This window comes from Stegostoma tigrinum, chromosome 30, assembly GCF_030684315.1.
Source record: "Stegostoma tigrinum isolate sSteTig4 chromosome 30, sSteTig4.hap1, whole genome shotgun sequence".
Classification (NCBI taxonomy): domain Eukaryota; kingdom Metazoa; phylum Chordata; class Chondrichthyes; order Orectolobiformes; family Stegostomatidae; genus Stegostoma; species Stegostoma tigrinum.
The window spans coordinates 31,027,343-31,044,984 of NC_081383.1; positions in this window are offsets into that span (position 1 = coordinate 31,027,343).

Sequence of the window (17,642 nt, forward strand, 5' to 3'; positions counted from 1 at the left end):
CAAGTCAAAGGGGTGGGGATGGAGCCTGTAGGGATGAGTATAGGTGGAGAGGTAGGGAGGGGATAGGTCAGCCCGGGAGGATGAACAGGTCAAGGGGGCAGGATGAGGTTAGTAGGTAGGAATGGAGGTGCGGCTTGGGGTGGGAGGAGGGGATAGGTGAAAGGAAGAACAGGTTAGGGAGGCGGGGGCGAGCTGGGCTGGTTTTGGGATGCTATAACGGGAGGGGAGATTTTGAAGCTTGTGAAATCCACATTGATGCCATTCGGCTGCAGGGTTCCCAAGCAGAATATGAGGATTGTTTTTTTCTCTGATGAAAGGTCTAGGCCCGAAACTTCAGCTTTTGTGCTCCTGAGATGCTGCTTGGCCCGCTGTGCTCATCCAGCTCCACACTTTGTTATCTTAGATTAAAGCTACTTGTGGTTATTCCTATTGGTGCGAACTCTTACTTCTGTGTTCTATTCCAGTGAAAACTAGAAACCAGCATTGATTCTGACGTCAGTCTTCCTGTTAAACCTCAAAGTACATTCTCCATTCCATAACCTGCAGCAGAGACAGATTGTATTGCTCAATGGTTTAATTGTACTGTGTTTGATTATGAGTCCAGTAACTGACCTATGCTCGCAACATTTGATTGAGTTTGACTCAGAGCAAAGTAAACAGACGCCATAGATGTTCCTCCAGCCTGACCTATAATCATGAGTATGAATATTTTATGAACACAGAAATATCTTAAAGCAGCATAAATAACACTCGTTGCATACTGAGAAAACCATTGCTATATCCATATTGCCCTGAGGTAATTGCAAATACATATAACACATAATACTGAGGATTAAGATTAGTTTATGGCCTTGTAATGAATATAAGTCACTGAACTGGTACATTCAATGCTTAATCACTGGATGTGAGGGAACATTGTGCAAACACTCACCCATGATTCATTTACAAACATAAGACTTATTTAAGATTCATTTGTCTTAGATTACCACCAATCAACATTTAAAGCGTTATTTTCGCTGCAGCATTGGAGGCCAAGGGGTGATCTTACAGAAGTTTATAAACTCATTATAGGCGTAGATAGAGTGAATAGCCAAGGTCTTTTCCCCAGGGTAGGGGAGTCCAAAACTAGAGAGCATAGGGTTAAGGTGAGAGAGGGAAGATTTTAAAGGGACCTAAGAAGCAATTTTTTTCACGAAGAGGGTGATGCATATGTGGAATGAGCTGCCAGAGGAAGTTCTGGAGCCTGGTACAATTACAACATTTAAAAGGCAATTGGATAGGTATATGACTAGGAGCATTTAGAGGGATATGGGCCAAATGCTGGAAAATGGGACTGGATTAGTTTAGGATATATGTCCGTTTCTGAGCAGTACATCCCTGTGACTAAGACTCTTCTGACTAACCCGACTTGGGAAGTCGTTATAACGCGACTTGCATTTTTACCACATTGGAGAAAATGCCCTCAGCTCCACTGGGACCAAACATGTGTAGAACAACTGTACAATGTAGTAAGAAAATACACATCCTGAAGGTGACTCTTAACCCAGGATGGGTATTCAGTGGGGGCATCAGAAACTGACTTCACCAGGCATCATCAAAATGATTAATTAAGAATGAATAATTGCCTACTGATTAGAAAGTACTTAATGGGGGCATGTGTGAGGATGTTTTCTCACCGTTGAATGGAGTTCAGTGAAAACCCTGCAGCACCTTTAGTTGGGAAGGCCCTCCATATTAAAGGCTATTTCACTTGGCCGTGGTGGTCTTTCCTTGGGGACAAGGACCCCTGGAGGAAAAGTCCACTAAGGGCTGCCACTCAATTAATCAGAGGCCAATCCCTCTTTGTTGTTCATCATGGCCACTAGAGAGGCAGTGGCAGCCGTCAGTACTACACCTATTCAAGGTCAAGATCGCTGAGGGTCTTAGGCTACAGGCAGATAGTGATGGGGTAACAGGGTGGTGTCACATTGGAGGGGAGGGGTAACAAGGGCAAGGTTATCTTCCACACACGTTACCTTGCTGCTGTTGGTCCATTGATTGAATACTGAGTGCACTTGAATCAGGGACCACCCCTTCTCCCCTATCACCCTCAAAGTACCACTTGAATTTCCTTTACAGGTCTCCATTATTGTGCCTCCCACACACTTTAGTGTGAGTGCTAGAATACTGAAGGGTCTCAATGCTCTGTGTATGCCCTTCCAGAATGGGCATAATTGGGCATTTGCAGGAGAGCAGCGGAATACCAACTTACCATCCTACAAACCCTCCTGCAAAAATTCCATCCCCTATTCCCAATTCCTCCGCCTCCGCCGCATCTGCTCCCACGATAAGACATTCCACTCCCGCACATCCCAGATGTCCAAGTTCTTTAAGGACCGCAACTTTCCCCCCACGGTGATTGAGAACGCCCTTGACCGCGTCTCCCGCATCTCCCGCGACACATCCCTCACACCCCGCCCCCGCCACAACCGCCCCAAGAGGATCCCCCTCGTTCTCACACACCACCCTACCAACCTCCGGATACAACGCATTATCCTCCGACACTTCCGCCATTTACAATCCGACCCCACCACCCAAGACATTTTTCCATCCCCTCCCCTGTCTGCTTTCCGGAGAGACCACTCTCTCCGTGACTCCCTTGTTCGCTCCACACTGCCCTCCAACCCCACCATACCCGGCACCTTCCCCTGCAACCGCAGGAAATGCTACACTTGTCCCCACACCTCCTCCCTCACCCCCATCCCAGGCCCCAAGATGACATTCCACATTAAGCAGAGGTTCACCTGCACATCTGCCAATGTGGTATACTGCATCCACTGTACCCGGTGCGGCTTCCTCTACATTGGGGAAACCAAGCGGAGGCTTGGGGACCGCTTTGCAGAACACCTCCGCTCAGTTCGTAACAAACAACTGCACCTCCCAGTCGCAAACCATTTCCACTCCCCCTCCCATTCTCTTGATGACATGTCCATCATGGGCCTCCTGCACTGCTACAATGATGCCACCCGAAGGTTGCAGGAACAGCAACTTATATTCCGCCTGGGAACCCTGCAGCCATATGGTATCAATGTGGACTTCACCAGTTTCAAAATCTCCCCTTCCCCCACTGCATCCCTAAACCAGCCCAGTTCATCCCCTCCCCCCACTGCACCACACAACCAGCCCAGCTCTTCCCCCCCACCCACTGCATCCCAAAACCAGTCCAACCTGTCTCTGCCTCCCTAACCGGTTCTTCCTCTCACCCATCCCTTCCTCCCACCCCAAGCCGCACCCCCAGCTACCTACTAACCTCATCCCACCTCCTTGACCTGTCCGTCTTCCCTGGACTGACCTATCCCCTCCCTACCTCCCCACCTACACCCTCTCCACCTATCTTCTTTACTCTCCATCTTCGGTCCGCCTCCCCCTCTCTCCCTATTTATTCCAGTTCCCTCCCCCCATCCCCCTCTCTGATGAAGGGTCTAGGCCCGAAACGTCAGCTTTTGTGCTCCTGAGATGCTGCTTGGCCTGCTGTGTTCATCCAGCCCCACATTTTATTATCTTACCATCCTACAGCCTGATTAAATGCCAGCCATCGGTAAACACATGCCCAAGGAGGGCATTAAATGTGTCAGTGTTTCTGGAAATTTTCTCCAGTGAGGGTTGGAAAAACTTAGCTACAATCTACCCAAATAACCTGCAGATTCTTACTGGGTAGACACAGACAAGATGTTTGGACTGTTGAGTCATAGAATATTCGTGGTCTATCATGGAGTCAATGAATGAGAAATGCATCTTCGTGATAGGGCAAATAAAAGGGTGTCACATGGACACACCACCCAATATTCAGTTCTGTAATAATCAATGGAACATAACTGGTGCAGGATCTATTACCACTCATTTTCTGTGACTGAGATGGATGTCTACTCCAGTATTTCAAATCATCAAATTTTAAAGCATCACACTACATCTGAGAGAACTCCCCACTTAACCCAATTCCTTTCATTTTCCCATCGTTATTTTACTTTCTGTTTTACAAATATCCACCACTCTTATTGAGAGATTAAAGATTCTCTTCTATTACTATTCTTTGTGAGACTTACCATATCCTATCAATCTCCTGCATAAAATTTCCTCCAGCTCTCTTAAATTCATGCACTCTAGCTACTGAATGGCTGACCAGTGGAAATGATTTTGCACAATTTCCCCTAACATTGTACATTTCTTTTAATTCACCTCTTAACATCTGTGCCTCAATTTCTCCACTCTGTCCTTGTAATGGAAAGCTTTTCATGCCTGATCATGCAACCTCTATAAATACATAAAGCACCCATAAGATTGACAAGTTTTAAACAAAGATTCCTTAAAGTATTGTCTCAAAAGTAAGACTAATAAGCCAAATGAAAGATAGATTTACTGAATTGAAGAACATTTCCCAAAGGTCGCTTAACATTTCCACTGTAACAGTTTACACTCAAATATGCATTTTCTTTTCTATTTAATTCCTGAAAATTTCATAAAATGTAATAAACTTACATTTAATTAGTTTTTATTCAAAACAATTTGAACATCCCGCAACATTTATATTGTCAGCCTTCATTCACTCATTGTACTTGTAATTATATAATTCATCTTCAAAATATTATTGACAAAAGAATATAATTAATACTTTTCAATAAATGGCAGAAAATCATCAAACACAGTGATCAGGGATTTTATGACCAGCAGTTTCTGTTTAATTTTAAATATAAGTGTAATTACATTTGATTTTATACATTAATATCTATTTGATAGAAAGCATAATGTACCATGCTGACTCTGTCTAAGCCACTAGAGGGCACTGCCAGCAATTGATGTACAATTCACAAAGATGTAGGGAGCAATTGCCTGTGTATCCGGTAAACAAAACCAAAGATTCCTCTGTGAACATTATTAGATACAGTGTACTGAGGATGTCTCCCCTTACGGCTTCTTTCGGATGATTTTTTTTCTCACTTATATGACTTGTGGAACATATTTTGCTGCAACATGTTGTATCTTCCCTTTACCTCAAGGTCCTCAGTTTTGCCAGAATCTTGAGTCTAGGCATTGTTCAATGCCTTGTGCCCATAACTCATCTGAAAAGCTAAAGTGTGTTTGCAGTGTATTTGCAGGGGAACTCTCCTCAAAGAGAAAAATCAGCAATACAATAAAGCATAATACTTGAGTTGTGCTGGAGCCACATTTTGACAGCAATCAAGTCAAGTCAGACCAGTATGTATCATTCACAAGTTTTACTGCTTTCTCCCCCCTTGGTAATTATCCAGTACTCTCTCATGTGGACTTTGTCTGGATAATAATCAGGGGCACATCTGGACAGTATTGAATATTAGGTCATTGTCTTTGTGCATGGAATTAATACTGAATACATGTTTCCCAAAATATTAGCTTGTAAAAATCAATTGATTAGATCATTTAAACTACATTTGATGGTTCTAAATATATCTACTCTGCTAAAACATAATACAAATTGTTTTTTTTTTCTGTCTTGATCCTGGATGCAACCTAATCATGAAAATGGCACTGGTTCCTTTCATCCAAATGCATTAATACCTTGGAAGAAGAGGAAAAGAGGATGGTTGGACACTGTCAGTCAAACTCCAGAAATTACGTTCAAGGCTATTTAGCTTAAAAGGATGTAAGTCTTGTTGCCGCAGTAGTGAGGCAGGATTGTCTCTGTCCAATCTGTAATGCGGTTTGCCAATAACACAAAACTACCACAAAACTGATTCCAAATTGAGATGGCTGATGCAAAATAGAGAATTGATTTGCCGGTGCAGATTTTAATGTTGTTCTGAAGTTGGGTATGGTGTGTGAGCTAGAATTAAGGAAGCTTTACTGTACAGCTGTGCATATTATCCAGGGTTAAAGAATTTGACGCTGACAAATAGGGAACAACTTCAAACACAATTCCAGAAATACTTTTGTGGCAATAATATGGAACTTTTCATGTACTTTAAACGCAAGCTTAAACATTCATGTTGTTTTCAAGTTTGGATTAGAATCTGCCCCAGACTCTGTTATGTACCAGATGGAAATCTGCATAATTAATTAGATTAGATTTTTTTTGAGGAAGAGCTGTTTCTCAAGAAAGGGTCTGAAGTGTTTGTTAATTTTCAAAACTGGGTTTGAATCTTCTTGATTAAAAGGTTGTTTACAACACATCAAGGTTCTTTGTGAGCTTTTGAAATTGAATTTGCAAGGATTTGCATGTGTTTCAAATGTAGATATTTTCCCACTAATTAAGAATGTCTGTCATGGGGAATGGAACCCTTCTCCCTTTATTTTAATCTGCTCAGTTGTTCTTGCCTCCATTGATTTTTATCTACTCTGGTATGCTTACTGCTCTTCACAGTTTCCCATTCTATCTAAGCTTGAAATTGACTGTCCTACACATTCCTCTATCTATAAATAGTTGAAATGAAAACTCATTCCATCATCCTCTAATTTTTGACCCATTCTTTGCCAGTGACTTGAAAATGTAGAATTCCTCTTTTCCCCAAATCTCTCTCCCCTCCATCTGAGCTTACGAATCAAGCCTTAAATTTCCCAACTATTAATTATAGTTCTACTTTTACTATCTCCTATTGTTTTACATCTCCTTGGTTTTCAAATTTGCATTTCGTACAAGTCCATCAATATAAAACTTCAGCTTTAAGCACTTATAATTTCAACTAGAAATGGGCAATTGTTATCCAAGCAACTTCTTCATTTCTAAAACTGCCCTAAGACCAATCTGACAAGAATGTGCTCTCCCAACAGATCCTTGAACTAAATCAGGCAGAGTTACCAAAAATAGTCATTGTTGCCCAATGGTGTCTGTTTTATCCATGAATTAAACCATTAGGCTGTGTGCGTGTGTGTGTGTGTGCATGTGTGCGTGTGCGTGCATGTGTGTGTGTGTTCCTTCTGCTTGCAAAGAAGTGAATCCTGTTAGATTTCATAGACATTAAGTCCTGACATTGATACAAGTGATTTCCAATAAATGCATGGCATCATATGAACCCAACTGATACACACTATGCCTTTTTTCAAATCATCAAGACAGGTTACAGACATTCTCCAGTTCCTTTTTCAGAACATGGCCTTGACAAGACTCAAGCTGCCAAGTTTAAAATTAAACAAAGATTGGCAATTAACTGTCAGTCATCACCTAACTTGTGCCCTGCCCGTGGCAATGCATCTACCATTCAGAGTCTACATGCCAAAATGTCAGCACTTTCCTTTTAATGTTGCTTTCTTTGTTGCTTGTATAAATGTTGTTTACCCTTTACATTAGTATGCTTGCAAATTGCCCTGATCAGTACAGGACAAAAAGCCTCAATAAAATGTTATCTTTATAACAGTTCTTAGGTTCTGCACTGCCAAATGATTCAGTAATTTATTGTTTTTTTTTGTAAAGTAAATTGTTTCACCAGGAAAACTGTAACAGGGAACAAAATTTGTCCATCTTTAAAATAGCGCTCTGTGATCTGAGACATCCGCACCAACTGGGATCAGGCAGCTCGCTAGCAAGTTATTCCCAGAGACCAGGGATGAAGCAGTTAACTGGAGAAATATATGCTAGATGGACCCACTGTTTCTAACACTTGGGAATTGTTCTTTTGCTAGATTTTCTACTGCATCAGGGGCTGTAGTTTAAGCAACAGCAGAAGTTCATATTATTGCAACTCAAGGAGAAAAAAGACACAGCTCCCAAAGCCACTGCTCTGGCCATAACAAGGATCAGAACCATTGCCAGAACTAACATAAGGGCTGGAACTTTAACCATGATTTTAGCTAAACCAAGAAAAGGAACTATGGTACAGAGTATTATAAGCTCCTGAAAAATTAATCCATAGTATAGGTAGAAGCTACTTAATTTCTCCTACTGGATTTTGTATTCCACTGGAATTTAGAGATACAAGTATGAAATACTAAAGAATAAAGGGTTCACAGTAGTAAATAACTCCAGCACCAGTGACTCACGGGCACACAAAGTAGATGAAATTCACTCGTTCACTGCATGGAGCCTGTCTTGTATCAGTTATCCTCTGGCATAGAACTCAAAATCAGGATGATTCTGGCATGATATCATTAAGAAGGATTTACAGTGTCAAGTTTACTTCTGCACAATGTTTACATTGAACTAAATCCAGCGACAATTTGGCATTTGCAAATCACATGTATTGGATTTACTTCAGCTGAGATTACTCATGTACCCTGCAAAAACTTTGCAGGGGACATAAAATGTATAACGAATCTGTTCTATACTAATGACATGGCTAGTGAGGCTACTTGTCAATTTATCGTTTACATGGTAGAGTTAGGTTCAAATAATAAAAAAGTGCACAGTGCACATGCTGCTGTTCAAGAGTTTCTGACCAAAGACTTTGCTGATTACTGGGGAAGTCAGAGCCAGAGGTACATACTTCCCAGGGAAACTGACCCCCTGTTGCCTTGTTTTGTCACCTGAGGCAATGATTTATATTTGATATTATCTTTGCTACTTGAAAATGTCTCTTGAAAACACAAATCATGAGCTAAAGACAGGATTGAGCTTAGTAACGGCAGCAATATGACTGAATAGCCAACTAAAGGGCAAACTGAAGTCAGAAAAGAAGTGGAGATGTGGAACTAAGTATCCTCTTTCCATTTGCCTGTAAAATATGCTTCTGTGTGACGAGATTGTAACAACATCCAGGCCGTTTTCCACCTTTATGCCAGCACAGTATCACTCTCAAAACCTGTCAATACAGAAGGTTACCAAAGTCAACTGGACAGTATGGTGGTTATGTTACTGCATTATTGACATTACCACTGGATTAGTAATAATATCACTGAACTGGTAATCCTGAGGAACAGATTAATACCCTGTGTATGTGACTTTGAAACTCATCACGGTACCTGGAGAAACTTAAATGCAAACAATTAAGTAATTCAGTTAATTTTATGCAAAATCTGGAAATGAAAGCAAGTCTCAATATTGGTGACTACTGTTGATTGTTGTAAAAAAACCCACCTCATCCCCTTAGGGAAGGAAATCTGCTACCTTTTGCCAGCCTGATCCAAGTGACCTCATATCCACTGCAAAAATGGTTGATTCTTAACTGGTCTGAAGGGCAAGGAAGGTCAGGAAGCAAATTCTGGCCTTCCCAATGTTGCCGATTTCCCATTATCAAATCAAAAAAAACATGCACTTTGCTATCGTTCCATGAAAGTAACATACAACTTAACTGAAGTCTTGCTCATTCAGAGAGTTGATGAGGCAAGTAGTCACATAGTTCAGCATCTGATATGCATTGTCATTCCCCACTGAGTCCACTGTACTAATGTCCTTCCCCAGTTAGGAGTATGGCCATTTTACATTTATAATTCCTGTAATTTACTGATCATTGCAGAATGAACAGTAGTTATCAGTTGAAAAATAGAATGCTTCACTTAAACTGCAAGTTCTGTCTGTGACTTAGAAATGGCTGTTGAGGCAGAGATTTGTAGAGTAAAATGTTCATGCTCAAGTTAGTAACTAATAAGTTTTATTGGTAGTGATGGGACAGAAAATATGACTGAGTGACATTGGAGAGAGATGCCAATGTGTGGATCTTGTGCCACTGCAATACATGTGTTAAGGAATGTAGGCATTGCTGGCTAGGCCAGAATTTATTGCCCATCCTTAGTTGCCCCTGGTAAGATGGTGAGCTGCCTTCTTGAACTGCTGCAGTCCATTGTAGGTCCATGATGGGCCTACAATGACCTTACAGAAGAAATTCCAGTGACAGTGAAGGAATGACAATTTATTTCCAAATCAGGATAGTGAGCAGCTTGGAGGGGAGCTTGCAGGGTTTAGTCTTCCCATATACTTGGTGCCCTTGTCCTCCTGGATGGAAGAGGCCATAGGTTTGGAAGGTGCTGCCTGAGGATCATTGGCAAACATTTTTGGTTTTAATCCACAGAACTCACTATGATTTGGTAGCACTCCAAATGGTGCATAATGTAGGTCCAGGATCAAAATCAGGAACGCAAAGTTGTGGAGAAAACCCAACAGTGAGCATAACTTGTAGAGAACAACAATGCTATTATATATCCAAATTAAAGCACCCTATTGTGGATGAGAAGGAACTCTCAATGGAATGTGCCAAATTTTCAAAAGCCCAGGTGACAATCTGAATAAACAGCTGGCAGTTTCTGATGACTCAAACACTAATTCACTCAGTGCAAATGAAAACTTGGAGAAGAGATCCTCAACTGCCTCTGAGGGAAATGAGAACATGATCAATGAGATGGGTGAAGCCACAATACTGTTTGTTTCTGTGAGGCAGAGATAATGACAGAAACAGTTCTGAGGAAGAGTCACCAGACCCGAAACCTTAACTCTGATTTCTGTTCATTGATGCTGCCAGACCTGCTGAGTTTTTCCAGCAGTTGCTGTTCTTGTTTCTGATTTACAGCATCCACAGGTCTTTCAGGTTTTTTTAAACCATAATTACAGAGTAATGAGGAGAATTAACTGAAAGCAGAATTACGGGTTGGACATTGTCTATGACATTTTTCTCATTTGTGTGTAAAAACAAAACAACGTGTGCAAACTGATACAATTAAAAATCATTGTCTTTGCTGCTGTTAAAACATTGAAAACAAAAATAATGAGAGATTGAATCCTTTGTTCATGTGGCTATTTTTTTCTGAGAGGGGGAAATGGCATTGAGTAACACTGCAGCCAGCCATTAGCGAGAGGATATTTTAGAGTATATTAAATACCAATTGACGACCTACTGCAGGGCAAGTTGAGGTGATGCCAGTTCCTGTCACATGACTAGAGAAATAGCACAGTTCTACGTCTTGAAGCAGAATGTATGCAGCATCGAAATACGTAGTAATTCTGTTTGCAGTGTGTTCCATTTCACCTCGGTTTTATAAGTGAGAAAGTAACATGTCATTAGCACGAAGAATAAAGAAATCAGCTTCTACCAGTCTGATCTTTACTTCATCTTTACATAGCTTCTTAATTTACTTAATTTCTTCTTCCTACTCCTTTCAAACTCAACGGTTACGGGATTCGACCTTTTGTTGAAGTTTCTCAAAAAAACTGCAGTGCCTTAATGAGCTTTCAAGAGACTAAACCATGGCTCACAACTTAAAACAAAATTCAGTTGAATCTCAATGAGATGAAATCATCAGAATTAACTTGCCTCTCCATGAATTCGACCAATATCATTTGCATAAGTATACTCTGAAAGTGGATATATACAAATTAACATCTGAATACCTGCCTAGCACAAGATCATTGAATCTCTAGGGTGTCAAAGCATGCCACTTGACCCATCAAATCCACCTCTGAAGAGCACCCCACACAGACCACTGTTCTACTCTCTCCCTGTAACCCTGCACTTCCCATGGCTAATCCACCCAGCCTACATATCGCAGGACAATATGGGCAATTTAGTGTAGTCAATCCACCCAATCTGAGCATCCTTGGACAGTAAGAGGAAAGCAGAGCACCTGGAGGAAACACATGGAGAGACAGGGAGAATGTACAAATTCCACACACAGGCAGTTGTAAAAGGCTGGAATCAAAACCAAGTCCCTGGTGCTATGAAGCAGCAGTGCTAACCACTGAGCCACCATGCCGCTTGAGATGGGGGTGGGGGGTCAAATTCATATGGGAAAAACATTGTGGTGACTTGGGAATGTGATTTTGTATCCCTTTATTCGTTCATGGAATGTGTAAATTGCATTTTTTTTTGCCCACCCTTTATTGTCCCTTGATCTGAGTGGCTTGTTTGGCCATTTCAATGTCATATGGAGTAATGTTTCTGTGGCAAATGGCAAAAGTAGCTTTTGATTGTTTGATTTCTGCTTGCTTTAGTTGTTGGTGAATGTTTTGAAGTGATTTAACTCCATGCATAGCATCACATTGAACAATAATTAGATGGTGGGCATTAGGATCAGGGTGGCAGTGATTCAGAGGGGTTTGTAAGATGGGGTGTGGCTAAGGACAGCTAAACTGTGTAGCTTAAATAGTGATAGATGTAAGAGCATACAGTTGTATTTGCAAGCGCTCTTCAGCTGTGCCACCTACCTGCATGAGAAGCATGAATTTGCAGCTGCTATGCCACTGCATTGATGGTGATGGGCATCAGCAGACTGCCAGTATTTGACGGGGCGCACAGCAAGGGTTCCAAGACAGCAACAGGAAAAATAGTGCGGGGGTAAACCCAAGGCAGGGGCAGCTACCATAGGGGCATGGTGCCTAGTTAATGAGGAATGTAAGCGATGATAGCACAAGATAAGCCCTGAAGAGGGAAATCCTCCAGGAGGCTCAACAGAAATTACCTTTAGCCAATATCTGGTAAAATTAGACTAGATTCCCTGTAGCGTGAAAACAGGCCCTTCAGCCCAACAAGTCCACACCACCCCTTGGAGCATCCCACCCAGACACATCATCCTATAACCCACACACCCCTGAATACTACAGGCAATTTAGCATGGCCAATCCACTGAGCCTGCACATCTTTGGACTGTGGGAGGAAACCCACGCAGACACGGGGAGAATGTGCAAACTCCGCACAGACAGTTACCCGAGGCTGGAATCAAACCTGGGTCCCTGACGCTCTGAGGCTGCAGTGCTAACCACTGAGCCACCGTGCTACCCTCAAAGTTCGGCCCAATTGCACCATACAGAGCCAGTGCTGTGCCCAGGGGCGTGAAATCATGTAAAGGCCTCCAGGTGATATGCACCTGAGAATGTTTAGCATGCAGTTTTAAGATAAATAGTAACCATAACCGTAAGTTTAGTTGTAATCTCGAGAGAGGCGCTGCGGCATACCATAATAAAAAGAAAATAAAATGGATATTCTAAATCTGAAATAAAAACAGAAAGTGTTGGAAAAGTTCAGCAGTTTGGCAGCATCTGTGAATGCACAAATAGATTTCATGTTTTGAGTTTGAAATGACTTCTTCAGAACAGTACACTGCGTATGATTGAAAGGAATTGAATTGTACTGCACTTTATGTCACGGTATTTGAATTGTTGGGCAGCGTATTCTTTTATCAATTTTATTAGTCATTTTTTAATTAAAAAAAGATAGAATTTGACTTATCTGGCCATTTTAAATCAGCAGCCCTGAAGTTATGTCCAATTGGTTACAATACCCCGACTGTTATAAAACGGCATCTTGTCTTACTCTGTGTGAGCAATATCAGGAATATTTGCTAGTTTGTTAATAAGATTAAATACTCAGACAGAAAATGGCTCCATGCTTTATCATCCGTAACTATAATTAAACTATACAAAGTGTAACAAAAATGTTATTACAACATCCGACCTGTGGTAAGTGAAAAGACCATGCCTGACAGCACTAGATCCCATTCTCTCTGATACTCAACTCATAAATTCTACTTTATTTAGACAATGACGTCAGTGATCTACCACAGAGCAAAATAGAAAGGCTTCAAGAGGTTGCCCAGATAGAATGGGTATAAAAAGTTGACAACTTGGTATTCAGGAGCAGAAATCTAACACTCCCTCTCGTGTTTGATTAAGGGGATTGTCCAGCATCAGCAATATGTAAGCAGGGAGCTGCAGACATTCTGACGACACAGGGCTCATAAACCAGCTCATGTTCCAGGCTTTACAAATGCCAACAGGTTGATGTATTTAGTGGATGATGTCAAACGTTCCTCCTGGCTCCAGTCCCCAACCCCACCTTTGACTTTCAGCCTCTGGCAGGAAACCTAAGGCTTGAAGCTGCTTGTGAATGAGAATAAATTTAAGATGTATTTCCAACATTTACGAATGGCAAACGCTAATGCATTCAGCAGTGGGTGAAACACGTTTATAGACTAGGAGAAGCTACCCTGCCGGTTTGTACTGAAAGTCAGTGCTCAGTTTTGTACAGAGTTAAGTGGTTAAGAAGTCCCCAGGGTTGTCACTGCAATGTGGTGAACTAATTAATCATGGCCAGGTCAGCATTTGAGAAAACCATGATTTCCCTGGATGCTGCACTCACAGAGGTAACTGCAGAGTGTTAATTTCTTGTAAAATGGCAGTCTGCTTGGAGACACTGCCAATAGCTCATGAACCTGGGCTCTGAAAAGGTGCATCTTTGATACAATCAGTCACTCCAAGGTGCTTTGCAAGAGGAGAAACAAAACTTAACACTGATATACAAAAGGAGATATTATTATGGATGACCACACCCTTTGTCCAAGAGTTAGGTTTTAACAGGGGCAAAGAGGTAGAGAGGCAGAGACAGTTAGGAAGAGAATTCACAAGCTTTAGGACCTTGGGAGCCCAATGTCGAAACAATTGAAATTGGGATTATTCAATGAGCCAGATTATTAGAGCACCAAAGTTATAAGCTGGGGGAGGGAAAAGGTCCTGGAGGGGTTTGCTTTTGGAACCACTGTAAGTCAGTGAGAACAAGACTGAGGGATAAGAGATGCTAAGTGTTATGGGACATTGGCAGCAAATCTCTGAATCGCCTTCAGTTTATGGAGGGTAGATCTAGCGAGGCTGTTTTGAAATTCAATGGAATAGTCAGGTCTAAAGGTTTCAGGGACGGAGATGAGGATTTCAGGGTGGATTTGGATGACGTCTAAGAGGTGAAAATAGGCACAGTTCTAATGGTGGCATTGATATCTAGAAAAGTTTTTTTCCAGGGACAAGTTCTTTTTATTCCTGTATGAGATGTGGGCATCACTGGCAAGGCCAGCCTTTATTCCCCATCCTTAGATGCCCTTGAATTAATTGCCTCTCTTGGGAGGGCAATTAAGAGTCAACAGCATTGCTGTGTGTCTGAGTCATGTGTAGCCAGCTTTCCTCTGTTAAAGGACAATAGTGAAGCAGGTGGATTTTTACACCTATTGACAATGATTACATGGTTACTATAGGCTAGCTTTTAACTGAAGATTTTCGTTAATTCGAATTTCACTATCTGCCGTGGTGGGATTCAAACTCAGAGCCGTATATCATTAGCCTGATTTTCCATTGCATGTCCAGAGGAATTTCTTCAGCCAGAGGGTGGTAAATCTATAGAAGTCATTGTCGCAGAGGGCTATGGAGGCGAAGTCATTGAGTGTATTTAAGACAGAGCTAGATCGGTTCTTGATTTGTAAGAGATCAAAGGGTATGGGACAAGGCAGGAGAATGGGTTTGAGAAACATATCAGCCACGGTCAAATGGCACATCATTTTGCTGGGCTGAATAGCCTGATTCTGCTCCTTATGGGTCTTTTGGTGAGGGGTGGCTACTCAACTTGCTAGTCCTTTAAGTAAAATCATGCAGTTCCTTTAATTCATTTTTATCAAAATGACTTCCTGACCTTACTTCTACAAAAAAAAGTCAGACCTTCGCAGAACTGAAAACCCAAATCCACTTCTACTCCAGACAGTAACCTCAAGTTTTCAAATACTGTTTATATATATTGAGCCTTCATTACAATGACCCAAGTGATGTCAAGTTCAGAGACAGGGATTAAGCCACAGAGCCAAAGGCAAGCTAATAGATTCATCACTATCTGTAAGTGTGAAGCCCATATCTTCTCGACAACTTGATGAGGGAAATTTTTGCTAATCCATGATTAAGTGTTCAATGCTCTTCGCAACTCCTCAGATACTGAAACAGTCTGTGACCAATGTAGCAAGATCTGGAAAACATTAAGGCCTGGGCTGGTGATGTTCTCTAACTCTTGTCTAGCTGGGAAATGTGGTCAGACCATGAGGAGGGAGATGGAGAATGGCCACATGGAAGCATGGACTGTGTTGACTGTGCTTCTACTGCTGACCCCTTGCTCACGCCTCTTCCACAAACCAGAACCTGAATGCTGTCATCTATCCTTCAGGGTGATCTAGCAAACTATTGTCTTTCTTAGGGCCCTCATGCTCCAAAATCCATTGGATGTCAGCCAGGAGTAACTGGACGGGAATGTACACAGCCTGCTTGCATCACTGCCAAAGAAACATGGATATGTTTTACAGTTTCAGGAAAGTATTGAATTTAAAGTCACATAATGGTACTCACTTTGGTATTTAATGTTGCGTTACATTGACATTTCTCTCTGAACTGTATCAATTATAAATCAAAATCTATTTCAAAGCAGGATTGTAACATGCTCCTTATCTTTGTCTCCCAGTTGCCAAATATCCTTCTGCCTTGTAAGACCTGTAATGAGAAGAATAAATTGTATGCAATGGAACAGGAATGAATGTTTGCTTGTGGGTTTGCATAGTGTTCGGGACTGAAGGAAGAGCTCTGGGTTCAAAATTGCTGTGCCACGTAGATTCACTGCCTCAGAATAGTCTGAATGAGTCCATCATAGGTATCCCTGAAAACTAAATGCTCAGCTACAGGTAGCTTCACTGGATCAGACGTCCCCTCCTCCTGTTGTTCGTCCTCTTCTCCTAAGGATGCAGAGTCTTCCTGGATACCGAATCCTCACTACCACACTATGTTGCATAAGGTCTTGGAAGATGTAGCAGTTCAGGAAACCCCAACTGATCCCGACTGTAGTGTGTGCTCTAGTCTACCCAGGCAGCAGAATCACATCCATGGCATCTTGGTCATTTTCTGAATACAGCTGTGGTGTTCAAGATATAGAGCTGAAGGAACACAGCGGAACAAGCAGCATCAGAGGAGCAGGAAAACTGACGTTTTGGGTCTGGACCCTTTTTCAGAAAATGTCTGGTGTTCATGTGTTTTCCTGGCTGACAGCTGTGTTGGGGCTCTTCACTCATATCATGGGCCATAGTTTTAGAGAGCAGCCCTGTCTCCAAGCAGTGGCTCTGCACTGTAATTGCTGCTGATAGATTTGATCCACACCAAATTGCCAAAGCCTGACAGCTTACTGCAACATGCACCACGGTCCAACCCTGGTGGTTACAGACCAACTGAAAACTGTTGAGCAAGAGGAAATTCCTTCCTGCTGCATGACATGTGTGTGTGTGGTGTGTGTGTGTGTGTGTGTGTGTGTGTGTGTGTGTGTGTGTGTGTGTGTGTGTGTGTGTGTGTGTGTGAGTGTGTGTGAGTATGTGTGCGTGCATCTGTGCAATCCATGACTTTTGAAAGCTCTGGAAATGTATCGAGAGCAGCAAATGCAACACATTCTCCCATTGTGACAAGAATGATTCATAACGAAGCAGAAAAAAATCTGTCACAAGTGAGTGTGGGATTCATCTGCCACCAGGCAGAAGCTATGATGGAGAGATCCCTGCAGGAAGTCAGACACAAGGAAACTGAGAGCTGGGGTGACCAGTTCTGAAGAAGGGTCACTGGACATGAAACATCAGCTCTTCTTTGTCTCCACAGATGTTTAGACCTGGCGAGTTTTCCAAGAAATTTCTGCTTTTGTTTCTGTGTTGACCTTGGCTACTGCTGGCAAACTGGCGATGGCTTTTATTTACTGAGGAGGAGCTCATGTTCTAGCAGGCTGTAAATGTCAGCAATTGCCTAATGGGGGAGTCTAAACACCAACATCCTTCCCTCCATCATCCCAAGGCATTGGTGTGAGTCACATCCAGGAAGATGATCCTCTGTGAGTGCACTGTGTATTCAGAGCATGTCCCTTCCTAACTACAGGCTTGTATCTGTTCCCTTTGTCCTGTGGGCTAACAGCTGAATGAGGAGAATGTTGCTGCTGAGTCTGGTG